Genomic DNA, 14,758 nt, shown 5'->3' on the forward strand with positions numbered 1-14,758 from the left:
TATCGGTCCTCGCACAAATTGACTTTCGATTCGCCGCGTTCACGACACCGTTCACCATCATTAATCCTCGCCGCACCAAACAAGGACGTCGTCCTCCACATTCGGCGTGTTTGTGTATGTTCGAATTAAAACGAATAATTTATCTCCTCCCAAGCCAACCCAAACTCCATGCTTCACACGCGATCGTGCACCGGGTGGTATGTATATTCGCGTGCTGCCCAAACCGCGAACGGCGTGTTTAAACACCTCCGAACGCTAACTGATTGCCGTCGGCTTCGTGATTCCTTCCCTCTGATATGTTTGCTCTTGTTGTCTCTCCATCTCGGCTGATCGATTCTTGCCCCACATTGAGAAGGAATTTTTACTTGTTGTTTTTTTTTGTTTTTTAATTTCGTTTCAACATTTATTGTTGATTTAAATCCTGTCAAGATCGACCGTTTAAAGCAGGGGCCCAGGGAGATGGAATGGAAGGGAGTAACAATCGCCAGCAATATAACTGCAATTAGCCCGACAAGGTACATGAAGGCGCACGCATAAGTCACTGTAAAATGGAGCGTCGAGTGTTACGTGCATGTCGAAGGTAAACCATGATTGTAGTGGAAAAGAGAAAAAAATGTTGAGAGTACAATCACCCTTGATATGTCTGCAGAAGAATAACGAAAAAAAGGTTAAGAAAATAAATAAACAATACTCGACCAGACGTGCACTAGACACGTTTAACGCCCGCTAAAATTAGGGCTAACCCAGGGGTACAATACAATGGGGAAAAAAGAATAATCATAAAGCTGCCAAAGTGTAACACGATCACGATTGCGTTAAAGCCCTTCCTCCCCCCGAAAAATCCCCTTTCCTCACGCGTCGCAAACTAGGCATAGTGCTACAATTCGCAACAACTATTAAACACCATTATCGGTGAGACACCCGACAGCTCGCACTTACAATTAGCGACACGAACAAATGCCAATCCATGTCGATGCCACGAATCGTACACTGATCGATGCTGTTTCGAGCCAACGGATGAGGAACGAAACGGCGGTCATGGCAGAAACGCGAAAGACTAACCTTTAGTGTCAACGAGAAGACAAACAACGACACGTCCCGAAGGCTTCAGATTCCTTGCCCGAGATCGAGTGCAGTGGAGCGCTAGGAGACGCCATCCCTGCCACTGACTGACCCACTGACACGCTATCGACATACGCTTTGCTGTAGGAGAAGGATCGATTCACGGAGGTCTTAAGATCTCTGCACATGTCACAAATTACCAATCCACCCAGACGTCGAGATCCTGCTGTGCCGCAAGCTTTTTGCCTGCCTGGTGGTTTAGCAGCAAGTCCTTACCGGTCGGGTTGACCAAATACTGGGTCATACCGGATGCAAAACGCACTCGCCGGCCAGAGAAGGAAATACACGCGACGGGGATCGGATGCGGGTGGCTTTGCTTGGAGAGGTGGGGGAATGGGTCGGTTCGACCGACTTACATAATAATCAGCGGCGAGAGGCTCGTGCCTTCAACAGTTATCCGGTGTTATCGTTCCGGGTTCCGGTGGCCGGTGGGGGACGGGCAGCGCGCAAGGGTAAGAGCAATCGCAACCGTTTTCTTGACCATCTCTCTTAGCCGTCTCCAGGCATAGACATTGCGCGACCGCGTAACGTGTCTGACCTGTTTTTTCTGGCTTTTTCCTTCTCTTCCAAACGCTGCTCGGGTGACCAGCTGACCGGAGCAACAACAGCCGCCCGTGCTTACCACGAGAGACACACTGTGACCGGAATTTCTCACCATGATTACTACGTGTCGGATGGTAATTGAGTGGGGCATTATTTCCGATTAAATATCACTAACGGAGGGAGGGAAAGAAAGAGAAGTAGAGGGTACACGGAGACGATGGTGGAAGGGGCTTGTGCAAAGCGAAGGAAGCAAAAGATCGCTTCAGGTCTCGGTCCTCCCAACGTAAGACGTGCGTAAATAATCGTTATTGTAATCAGATGGCCACTTGCCGTAGAAGGAAGTGACCCGAACGATCGAAGAAAGCGTATAAGGGTCTCATAAATTTACATACACTACAGTTTATCCGCTTACGGAAAATCCGGGCAGATAATTATCTTTTAATTGTTGAATCGCTCCATACGGGACAAATCCCATCAAAGTGCAATTATTACAGCAACAAATATTGTTAAATGTGATTCCAATTTGTTTCCATAATGAAGGCTACTTCTAGCGAGTTGAAACATTGTTGACAAAGTGTTTTACAAAAGAACACTTTTTCGTCGTGATAACGCGAGAATACGTGGTGTTTAAACTCGCTTCAAGTGATGCAACCAGCTGCTATCAGTTCGCTGAAGGTAACTTTAACGAACTGATAGTAATTCAACGGTCAGATATGTCCACCATGCGTTAATCTTGTCAACATTTTGCTTGTTCCTTTTTCGTAAAAACATATTGAATCACCGTGACTGGTGTGTCATCTTTTCCGCTCCCAGGAAACGTTTCCTCGCAAAAAATCGAAGCCAAAATTATAATTAGAAAAAACGTGACCAGCATGATCCTCCAAAATCGCTTAAGGTGACTGACCGCAGTGCTGGCGGGCGGCTACGTGTATTGCTTTGCTGATGAGAGCAGTGTTTCTTTTGAGAATTCTTTAACGAACGGCGAAGAATTTGTTATGTTTTCATGCTCAAAAAACCTAACCATGCTTATGTTTTTGGGAAGGTTTGACGAAAGTAAAAATCAAATCTGTCTGATGAATGGCACATCAGAAATCGGACACCCCATCGCAAAAGTGTAGGAAATCGTTTGGCAGCGATCGTCTGGGACCGATTCGTGCCATGATATCCGATACCGATAGTGTTGCGTTTGTTCCTGGAAATGAACCTGATCCGATTTCGGACTGACCGGATGTTTATGAAGTAATCCTCTCGGTGTTCCTTCATTCAGGTGACAGGTCGGGGACGAACTGTGCGCAGGAACATTGCTGTGCTAAACTTAAACGAAACCAACAGTGAGCAGCGATCACGATGGATGGATAATTGATCATCAGCTGGTTTTAGTAGGTAATTGAACCAGTTTCTGTAGGTTTACATCCTTGGGAAAAACTATCAACATTTTGCTAAATAAGAAAATGGCTTGAATTGGATTGTTTGATTGAATATAGTTCGATCGATAGAAACGATCTACTTCTCTTTTTGTGGTCTCATTTACTTTCAGTTGTGGGGATCAGGACTTCTTTCTACACGAAAGAATTTCACGTAAACTTTGCTTTACCTTCTTATCCGTGCCTCAGTATCCGAATCCATTAGTGATTGACAACTTTGGCCGGCTACTAGAGATGCGCCAAAAATGTAGGATAACCAACACTTTTTATGATTACTTATCACTACAGCTAACGCCTAGTCAAACGTGCCAATACAGTGCTAGTCCCTCGGAGTCCTTCAGTTCCTCTGTTATAACTCACACCTCTTTTTTAACTGAAAGAAGAAAAGAAGGCTTTCACAGATAACCTTCGTTGGACGCAAATTTCCAGCATTTTTATGGAGGAGTATGTTACTGAGAAAACCAGTTCTGTTGATCCACATTTTTACGGACATCTTCAGCGCAGTAGAGGCACTTATTTCAGTGGAATCTGCGAAGATCCTCGACTACACTGGAGGAAACAAGAATAGCACCACCCTGGTTTTTGCCAATATTTTTTATATTTCCATAAAATTTGAGCTTTTTCGAGTTTGGTACGTTATTACAATCAGTTTCACAACTTTCCAGTGGATTACGGACGCTTTAATGTGGGCTAATATCGTTAAAACCCAATAATTAATGAAAACGGGGGGGAAATAAAAATAGCACCACTTTGGTTTTCTGTTCAGCAATTGAAGATATTCTAACAAAACCTCAATTAAAATATACTTTAATGATTTTATTAGTAAATATAAGAGTATTGGTATCTAATCCCTTCAATACGCGGTGATTTAGAGGTACAAAATACAATTTTTCAGAGAGTTCTGCTCATGGCGCTCCCAGCATTCACGAATACGAATTAGCACGTAATTGTTGCTTCATTGTTTGATATTTGAAGACAACCACGATGACCATGAATAGGCCAAAGGTTTTTTATGAGATTAGGATACAAAAAGCCTGCTGGCCACCTTGATAGCTCCATTCTTATATCAGGAATCCAACCTGTAGTTAACATCAACTCATGGAATCCGGTATATTTTTATTGGAAAACAAAGTCTAAGCTCATCCAAGTTTAATTTCGTTCAATTAATCTTGTTTCTAGTACATCATACTTCATTCTCAGTCAGATGCATGGCAAGGTAAGCTTTCGTTGCAGTGAGAGAACTCCCCATATCAATGGTTTAACACCACCAACGTTCCGGCTCATTTTAACACCAGGTTCTTGTTGCAAATCTAGCTAAAAGTATTGTCAAACATGTAGGAAACCAAGAATGAACTTTATTTAGCCTGAAAAGAACTTTTTTTCATGCGTCGCTGCAACAAGTATACCTTAAAGCGAATTTGAACCGATTCAATGCATGTCGCTCTGTCATGTTGGACTTGCGGAATCTTTGTAGCTACTTGTAGTTTTCCCCGTTCAACGTAATTTGCTGCAAATGTCTTGTTGGCACCTTAAGTTAAATTCTGCATGATTTAGAATCACTATTCGTCCCTGGTTTGCTCCTTATTTATAAATTATTCGCATATCCATCTCCGTAAGCTGGGTTTTACTCCCGCGTTGGTCCTTGTGGCCGTCGTTACCGGAATGTTTCATCAACCCTACTGGTATGATATGTAATCGAAAGGTTTTTAGACCGATTTTCAGGGAACAGCCCTCTGCTATCATGGTCAGTTTTGATGTTTAGCTCGGTTTTGACGAAGCGATGCTGTTCCTGACACATGTCTTCTAAATGGCTTGGAAAATCAAATAACACACGACTAATAATATTTAATTTCTATAGTTTAGGTTGCATACTAACTACTAATATCTTAAAAACTCATTTAAGATGATTAGTTTTTTAAATATCTTCAATTTCTGAACAGAAAACCAAAGTGGTGCTATTTTTATTTCCTCCCCATTTTTAGGCTTTTTTCGGTTTAAACGGTAATTCTCCACATTAAAGCGTCCGTAATCCACTGGAAAGTTGTGAAACTGATTGTAATAACGTACCAAACTCGAAAAAGCTCCAATTTTATGGAAATATAAAAAATATTGGCAAAAACCAGGGTGGTGCTATTCTTGTTTCCTCCAGTGTATTTTATAAAAAAAAATAGAATTGCTGAGGTCGATGGTTGACAAGGCATTTAGGGTATCTCTGATTTGGATCCCATCTCATTGGGGTATCGCCGGCAACGAGAAAACGGATGAGTTGGGGATTCTACAGCGCATAGGAATAGCTGGTAGCAAAGCATGTAGCTGTGACAACGGATTCCACGACAGAGACCATCTCCTATGGTAGACATGTGTTGAGTTTGAAGCCTCCAGACCCGATCTATTTTCCGCCGTTCAGGCGGCTTTGAAAATCCCCGTGATCCCCATCCGTTGGGACAGAAGGGTTACAAAGTATGCTTGGTTATTCTTCGTTTTCGCCAGAGAGTTTCTTAATCTCTCTCTGACCTTCTCCTCTTACCACTCCTTTTATCCCTTCGTCTCCTATATTCTATTCATTCCTATTATTATATGTTAATTCTTGCTCGTTGTCTAGTGTTATTAGTATAAGTAGTAAATGTAATACGTCCTTGCTCGGTACAGCAGGTACCAGGCTAAGTGTCAGGCACTGAATAACCAAATAAGCAAGACAAGATAGAACGCTTAAGAGGCATTAATACGGCCTGGCCATCATCAAACTAAACTAATAAAAAAAGGAAAAAGGAATGAAATTACAAATCAAAAAAGAGTTCAAGTTTGACCACGATCAAAATACTATCAACAGTTTGGGCTTTTGTCGTTGTGAAGAAACCTTGATCATGATCTTAGGCCAATACGCTCTCCCATTTCAATAAACTAAAAATCCTTATTCTAAGACCCACTTTGCTTACAACACAGTCACAATCCTTCATTTGCATATCGCAACCTTTACAAAAGATCATTTCTCAACTTTTTATTCCACGCTTTGTTATCACTGCCTTTTGCGCATAGAACTCTTTCCGTACGGATGTACCTACGACTAATGGCGAAACTGGTCAATGTTTTCCCACATTAGGGATACCATCGGTGTTTGTTTGCACCCACGACTTCACCTGTTATCTCTTTGCACGTGTCCTACGGGTTCCGATGGATTTTCTGCCTACAATGTGGCGCTTCCGACGATAATCCGGACATTCGCCCATTGGCTTCGCGAAGGAACGCTTGGACAATGTTGCTACCGAAGACTGGACCGCAACACCTTACCGTCCTCGATATGGACGGATGTTTCGAGAGGTCCTACGGCTCCGTCTGGAGTGCTGCTATCACCTAGTATGTACACAGGATGGAAACATAGTCCCCACATACATACCCTTGGGTTGGCGTGGCGCAACTTTGCACAAACCGGTTAGGCCGAGCGCGTGGAACGGGCGGTGTGTCACACCGCGGAGACCGGATTCGATGAAGTAAACAGCCCACACGTTACACGAACTCCATAATCTTAATCTTAATTTCATTCATAAACGTTGTCTGTTGTCGGTTCGCAGTCGGTCGGGGGACGTATGTCTTTCTTTTTTCTTCTCAGCTTCACGTCGTCGCCCGGATCGTTTCTCGTGCCACGGCCGGCTTCCTGTCCCCCGCCGCTCCCCGTTCTCACTGGTGTTCTGGGGAGCGACATCGAGAACCGGGGATGTTTTATTTATTTTCCGTTTTTTTCACGCTCGATCCAAGTTTCCCGATGTGCAAAGTGAGCGCAAATGGAAGAGGTGTTCTGTGCGCCCGGCTCGACCTAGTGCAAGGTACTAGCTCTCCGGCGGCCGTATTGGCAGTTATGAAGTTTCCCAATAAATAAACATTTTTACGAGTCTATGGTTACACTGCCGGGCACGGTTTGCTGGCAGATATTGGCTTGATCTAGCGAGTACGTACGTTCGGCTTCAACTTGGCAGTGTCTTCCGCTGTAGGCGATCGCGACGTTATGAGTCGACGTTCTGTTGAAACTCATAAACTCACGGTTAGAGCGGCAATCATCCCGAGGGCACTGTGCAGGGTACCTTTAGTGTTCCAACCCCGCCGACACGTGGAACAAAGGGACATGAACAGGACAGTGCAGACACTAGAGCACAGTGTTTTGTGCGAAAGGAAGCAACAGTTTATGCTTCAGATGACTATAAACCTGTGCTGGCGGTGCACTTCTTTCTCCGCGCGTCGTACGAGATCTGTATAGTCGATAATTTTCCACTCCCTCATTAACATAACTACCCTGCCTTTCGTCGAACCGTCGAGAAAAGCTAGCCATCGTGGCTTCCTCGGTCCGATCCAACTCTTGCCCAGACACGGTCGCTCTGGCTTGTGTGCTATACAGGTCGTTTGTGCTGCGTCATTTTTCAGGTGAAGTTTTTTTTTGCATGCACAGGATGACATATCCTTCTAATGATGGAGGTAACAACTTTAGACTCCATTTATAACAACTCCGTTCGAGGACAACGTTTCTAGCTGGGATGGCTTGTGCCCTTTCGCCGGGGAGAACGACAGTTTGATTAAGTGGTGGGGAGGGCATAGAGAAAGTGTTCATTTGGAAAAAGAAGGATTAACGAGAGGGGGACCACGCCACGTCCACCTGGTGAAGAGTTATTTGCCTGTCACCTCAATTCCTTTTTTTCTTTCCAGCTAAACTTAGAAGTGCCTACAATCGATGGTTAATAGTCTGGGAGGTTTTTTACTGCTGCCGTCTTTTTTTCGCGACCGAGGATCCTGAGTGACAGGAATTTCCATTCATACGCCGCAGAGCATTCGGTGGGAGTTCTGGGTTTTCTCGCGTAAAACCCGATCGTTGGCAATGGCAGAATAGATTGTTGTTTATTCGATACCTTGTGTCCGCGAGAGCAACCTTCGAGTGGAGCGTGGCAGCACTTCCCTGTTGGGGCGGGAAATCTTCCCACCTAACGGCTCAGTCGGCGCGCCAAGATTGACGTACATCCGCCCTCCGCTTGGGATAAGCCGGCTTGGGAGCCTCCCCGGAAAGGGTGCCTTTCTACGCCATTGTTCAAACCGGTGACACACTGGGGCAGGCAATTCAAACGAATTTATGTCACCGACGTTGAAGGATCGGTAGAAGGGTGATATGGGAGGTGGGGTGGTAAGTGGTTGGCGTTTGATGGTGTCCAAATGGGGTGCAGAACCCACGGGCAAGTACGGTCGTCCTGTCGGCCGGTCGCTGCCCATACGATCAAAGTGCGAACGAGTAGACGGTTTGTCGTGGCGAAATGCATAGAAACCATCGTCGTCGCGGTCGTAAAATGAAGTAACAATTGCTCAGCCTCGCAGTTAGGGGGCGGTTATTTTTCCTTCGCCTTTTCCCAGGATGACATTCACGGGAAAGGGCGCGAAAAAATAAAAAATTAATAAACATCACAGACAAACACACCCGCGAGGAGGCCACCGGAGAGGGCGGGAGGATTCGGTGGACAAATGAAGCAGTCACCGTTAACCAAACTTTTCCACTTCGTTTGCTGGATGGGCTTGGAGCGTGTGAACGCTTGCGTGATAATAAGACGATAATTGAAGACATCTGCCCGCTCGCACGATGGAGATCTATTTTCACACCCTTGCATTTGCAGTTCCGTTCCGTCGGTACTGCTTTTTTTGGGGGAGAGGCGCAAAATTTGGCATTGTTGCGAAAAATTGCTCGCCGGCGACTACCAATTAGATTTGGACCGTAAACTACTGCACTGGTCCGTTGCGGATGTGATGGTAATTTTTTAAGATGGTCATTTGATGAGATTTGCTTTTGTGACACAGTACGTCACTAACTTGGTCATAGATGTGTTGAAGTGCTATAGCTAGTGCTGGATTTTTAATTAGATAGTACAGAAATAATTTGACTGCGTCAGTTCAGCAGCGTAATTTCTCCAAGAAAAGTTCCATGTACTATGGACTCATTAAAAAACAGACTAACGTGGCGTCCTACCCAACATGATACATTTGTTCCAAAAACACCCGAAAAACAATTGAAATTTTCACACATTCAAAGCAGTGATAGATACCAACATGTGGATACTTCACGAATATTTACCGAGAGCATACATACTTTTCACAGAAATATTTAAAGTCCCATGGATATCAATTTTATTGGTGGAATCGTGGAATAAAAACAATCTTTTCAGTTCATTTCGGATGAACATCAAATTTACTATGAAACCAAAAGTCTGCAATAGCTTATGAAGCATTAATGAGAACTTCTCGTGTTCATTATTAACATAACATTATTATACTCTAGAAGTATTCAATCCACGGATCTCTGATCAAAATATTCAAAGGAAAAAGTAATGAATGCATTAAAAAAAAAAATAATACACATGCAAAATTTGCATGAATAACACGTGTGAACATAATTTACATCGGTACTCGATCGTATTCATTAACCGACAGCAGAACGCCTTTGAAACCCTACGCTTCCTAAACGTTCGTCGTTGGAAGGCGCAAAACTTTTCCCTTAAGTCGCTCGCGCGTTTGCGGTTTTACATCCGAAACCCGTTTCGATGGGGTGGGTTAGAAAGTTCGATAAGCGGAAAGATAAAATGATTTAAACGAAAATGAAACACTGTTACCGCAAGTCGCACTGGCTGTGGTTACGGTGCGCTGAAAAGAATCGTCTTTCGGCACCAACCAGCACTCGCCGCGGGATGCAAAGTACACTGTCTCAGTGTTGGCTGTGTCACATACACACACACACACAGTCGAGTGCAAGTAAATGAGACAAATTTCACCGAAGCGTCTCGCAGGATGTAGTTCATAAACCGGGGCACCGCCGCAGTTTGATTAAGATATCAGATTTACACCAGCCCAGCAGGGAAGAAGTGACGGATGGAGATGTAGTGCTCGGGAGAGCGAGGACGGTCCCAGCAGCGTCTTGAAGTTCATTCATCCTGCTTGGATGCAGCTGGAAGGGTCGGACGGGCATCTGATCACCGATCGGATGAATGGGCGTGCATTGTTTTCTTGGTGGAAGCAAGCAAATTTACGATCGCTTCAAAGAATTCAATCGTAATCCGTGTGTGTGTGTGTATTTTTTTGTGTATTCCTGTACCAGGAAACAAGATGGAAGTAATTAAAGAGTGTAATTTTTAATTCCAAACGTTCCTCTGAAGTCTTGCTTCCGGCACGAACAGAATAAGATGCCGCAAAATAAAATGTACATTGCACGTGCCGGAAATTATTATTCCACGGACGTGCACATCACCGCTACGTGCGCTTCCCAATCAGATTCGGCACAGTCGAACGTTTTGAGATTGAAATTGTTCACATAAACTATTCTGAACTGCCGAAAGAATACGCGGTTGGAAACGAAAATCCGCACAACCCCGATCTTCCCATGCGGAGATGAACAATGTGTTTCTTTACTTGTTCGAAGTTACTCTGACAATCAATCTTCCATTTTATGAACGCGTAGGCTACCGACCACCGCCAATAATGTGACCATTTTCATTGCACTCTGTGGCATCCTTCGTTTTCGTAATGCATATACCTTCCCATTCCGCGGTGCGATATCGTTCTTACGAAGGATCACTTTAGTTGTGTTGGCACGCGGTTTTGTTCCTGAGTCATCAACCCGTTCGGACGGGAGGTGGCCAACAAAATGGTGGATGAAAAAAAAGCAGGGTTTTTTGGAGTGTAAGCTACTGTTACTCAACCTGGTTGTACGTTTGAATAATTTGAGTAGTTCGTGCAAAACGCGTTGGTCTTTGGAGGCGTTTCAGGGTCGCTGGCAGCAGAGTGTTTGGCCTAAAAAGATGCTCCAATTGCAGCTCGGCTCGTGCGTGTGCTGCTTGCAAATTTTGGGACTGAAAAGGTCCGTCTCCACCCGTAAAAACTAAACCGCGACAAAGAACGACCAAACGTAACTACAGAGTGGCCTTCGAGTTGCGAATGACATGCTTCAAAAATACCTACCTACCTGCCTCGGGCCTCGGCTGTCTGACTCATCGTCGTCGCCGTCGTCGTCATCTTCATGGTGCTCAGAAAGGTGTACGCTATTTGGGGGGAATTGCATCTCGAGAAGATCCGTCCCGTTTACAGCAGCAACGAATGCACTTGGAGCAAAGTGCACGCTATTCGCTTCGGGGCACCCGCTCTCTCTCTCTCGCTCTCCCTGTGTGTCACAGCACTTGCCTACGATCTCTTCCCTTCAGTTCGCTGGTGTTTGTACTCGCAAACGTTTGGCTTGGCGTGCTTACCGAGAGTACATGAACACCCGTCCCGCGGACTGCACAAAAGTGCAACCCCTACGACCTTTCGGTGCACGTTCTTGCTGAAGCAAGTTCCTCCGCTCGCGAACTGCCTCCCATGCAGCGGTGAACAACTCGTTCGTCATGTTCGAGCAAAAGGACAATATCATTTTGAAACATGAAAATGAAACTATAAATAGAGCTACTTTGCACAATGGTTTTCTTCAGCCAATTGGATAGGATAAAAGAAATAAAATCACATTTAAAACCAGCGAAAAAAGAAAATTAAACTTAATTCCAAATTTATCTACAGTTCCAATTAATTTCACAAATCATGTGATAATTGTATAATTTACAACATAACATAGATAACCGGAACTTATTATATTCGCCAAGTTGTAAAGTAAACTTCCTGATAAACGTCTGTATTGAAGAAGTGGTCGCTCATCAATATTATCACTTCATCGAATATCCTTTCTTCCTAAAGCTAGTCAAACTCATAGTTTAGTTTCACGAGCAAATCCTTGCGCCCTCTGAATTCGACACCGATTGTGAAATCGCTGGGGTTCTGCCCGGAGGAGCCCAATGTATTCTTTGCCCAGTACATCATCCGTCCATCGTGAGTTTGCCACAGCTGAAAAAAAAAAATGCTATGATCGGCCTGCGGCATGTTTCCTGCGTATGACCGTATTGCGCGATCCACTCCCGCAGGATTGTGTTTGTGCGGATGTTTGTGGCGTACCGAACGAACCTGAAACCGGTTCCTGGCGGTAGCGGTCGAATTCCGGCGCAGCACGCGAAACTACTACCGTCCGCTGGCGGCGGATGGTCGGTGTTCCGAAACGGTCCCTTGCCGTTTGACCGAACGATGATCTCATCGACGTTGCCGCAAGGAGCAATGGTGGAATCAGGAAGAAATTATTCTGCACGTTAATCTCCATCTCTGCGGGGAACGATGCGGGGTACGGGGAAGAGAGGTACTGCGGCATATCTTGTACCAATCTGAAGCTCTCCTACCATGGACGTTATCTTCGATCGGAAAAGATCAGTTTCGCAAACGCAATGCTGTGGAATTTTGTCCGAGTTGTCCTTTGTGAAGCAACTGTGCTCCGTTCCAGCAGGGCTTGGACACGCATGGACTCTATGTTTCATCCAACATTGAAGGGTGCGAACGATTTTCATTGCCAGTGTCAGTGTCAGCGCTAACCTTCAGGTTATTAAAACAGTGCTGTTCATGGTCAATCATCACCGGAAACGTGTTGTGCTGTGAAATGTTGTGGTATATGTTCTAGAATTAAAAAAAAATACAAATAATATAAATCTGTGACCTTCCAGCATTTCCACACGTTTTGCGTCCGCTCGCGTCCGCCCGCATTGCCACTCCGGTTCCGAACATTGACCCACATTCAGAGGACAGATGCCGAGCAGAATCGTCCCTCGCGTTGTTCGCGTTCACGGGCAAGGCAAACGGGGCAGCACCAACGGGGTCGAGTACGGGCCGGCAATTGGTTCGATAATTAGAAGTAATTGCCTCTCGCGCGGCGAAGCGAGCAAACGAGTGGCCACGAGCGTAACGCGTACTGACCGGAAAACATCAGCATCTACTCCTATAAAAGTATTGATTGACATTACGGCCACCCATGCATCGCCTGGACCATTTCGAGCCGATCATCCAGATCATCCCTTGTCCTCTGGAGATGATCAGTGGTGTGCGTTTGCTCGATTTAGAACTATCATCGCAGGAAGAAACTTGAGTATGTACATTACTTCTTTTTAGCTGATCCTATTCAGTGTGGATTCAACTTTTTGAGTAGATTATAAAAGAAAAACAAATCTGAACTCTCTGAAGTGTTACTGAAAAAAAAAATGTTTCGTTTAACATAACAAGATAACTGGCAAATATGCAATCTCAAAATAATTTATTAATATTATGCATGTCTGCCAAAATCAAACAACTATTTTGGCATGAGCATCTCAGTGGAATGTTTTGTCTTGTAAATGTGATTGATAAAATTGTTAAATTAGCAAAAGTGTTCCTTGTTGCCTTTTTCAAGTTGTCGAAAGGATAACAAGTACAAAAATTTAAAAAAATTGATGTAAACATACAAAGTTTAGAAAAAAGCTGCTTGTGCTTGTGTTTTGACTCCATTCAGTACAATGTTTGCTCAAGTCAATATCAATCACATTAAAAGGATTGAAGTTTAGAAAACTAGGGTTTTTTTAAATCGTTTGAGGTGATAAATATTTAAAAAAAAATGAAAACGATTTCTTTACCTACGATTTCCAAACAAAAAGGTTTATTAAGTTGATACTTATCTCTGCATGATCTAGGTAGAAGCTTAGACGTTCCCTTGCTTGAAGAAATCCTTAACTAAAACGGTTTGGTTTCTCAGACACAATCGCATCACCAGAGCATTAGGCGGCCTGTCTGCGGACCGTTTATGCAAACAAGCATGAATCACGACCAACCGCCGCGCTTAACGAGTGTAGAGCAAAACCGGCAGATCAACGAACCCTTCCGAAATGCGGGACGTCGCCGTCCGAGTGGAGCATGATCGATCGATCGGCGGTTGTTCACTGCGGATCGATCAGTGGCTGCGGGCCACAACAACAACAACGACGGCGGCGGTACTGTTATCCTGGATCTTTTATTTCCATGTCCACGGTACCGCCATGCGCGCGGCGATGGCCCCGATGGCAAGTGCTTTTGTGCCGTGTGCTTACGCTTACGTAAACGCGAAACTTCAACTGGAGCGAACCCACATGGGATCGGGAGCTCGGGCACTAAGTAGCCCGACAGAAACAACCCTGTGTGGAACGGAAAGTGATCCTCACGAGGCATTTTCGTCAGCATCTCCGACGCCATTCGTTCGCCATGCTTGTGCGCATTCGAGGGCTTTTCATTTTCATTTTTCCGTCAGTGAAGCGGGCATCATTTCTGTTTTCCTTCGGCGGTCTTCAGCGAAAGATGTTTGAAATTACATCATGATCATTGGGTATTGAATTCACAAACCACGAACAACCAAGGGAAGTATTGCTGCATGTTGCATTTCACGGATTTGAATACCGCCATCGATTATCTCGAGCAAAAATCTTTATTGTGTTTCCCTGAGTGCATTGCCCGATCTCAAAGGATCGATGGAAGACTCCGCGTGCTCGGAGATCTGCGAGTAAATCGATAGGTTTGTAAAAGGTCCGCGCGGGTCCAAAAATGAATACTATCTTGTACCTTTTGGGCATCAATACTAGTCTTCCACGGCGAGTTTCTTTTCTCCCTTTTGCTCTCAAGCAATTCACCATTGTTGCGTAAAAGTAAATCATGGATAGTTGATTCATTTTTGTTTGAAACCACAGAAACTGCAAACCTTAAACGATGAACCTAAAATGGAGTAGGATGTCGAAAAATGTATCAAATAATTT

The 14,758-nt window shown here is 44.5% G+C and overlaps 1 protein-coding gene across 2 annotated transcripts in view; it reads left to right on the forward strand.

The window, feature by feature from the left end:
- The window catches only part of LOC131286243 (uncharacterized), a 41,197-nt gene that overhangs the window by 24,043 nt on the left and 2,396 nt on the right, over positions 1 to 14,758 (forward strand). The gene's annotated exons all lie outside the window — the stretch shown is intronic.

The sequence above is a fragment of the Anopheles ziemanni genome, chromosome 3 (genome assembly GCF_943734765.1).
Source record: "Anopheles ziemanni chromosome 3, idAnoZiCoDA_A2_x.2, whole genome shotgun sequence".
Lineage (NCBI taxonomy): Eukaryota > Metazoa > Arthropoda > Insecta > Diptera > Culicidae > Anopheles > Anopheles ziemanni.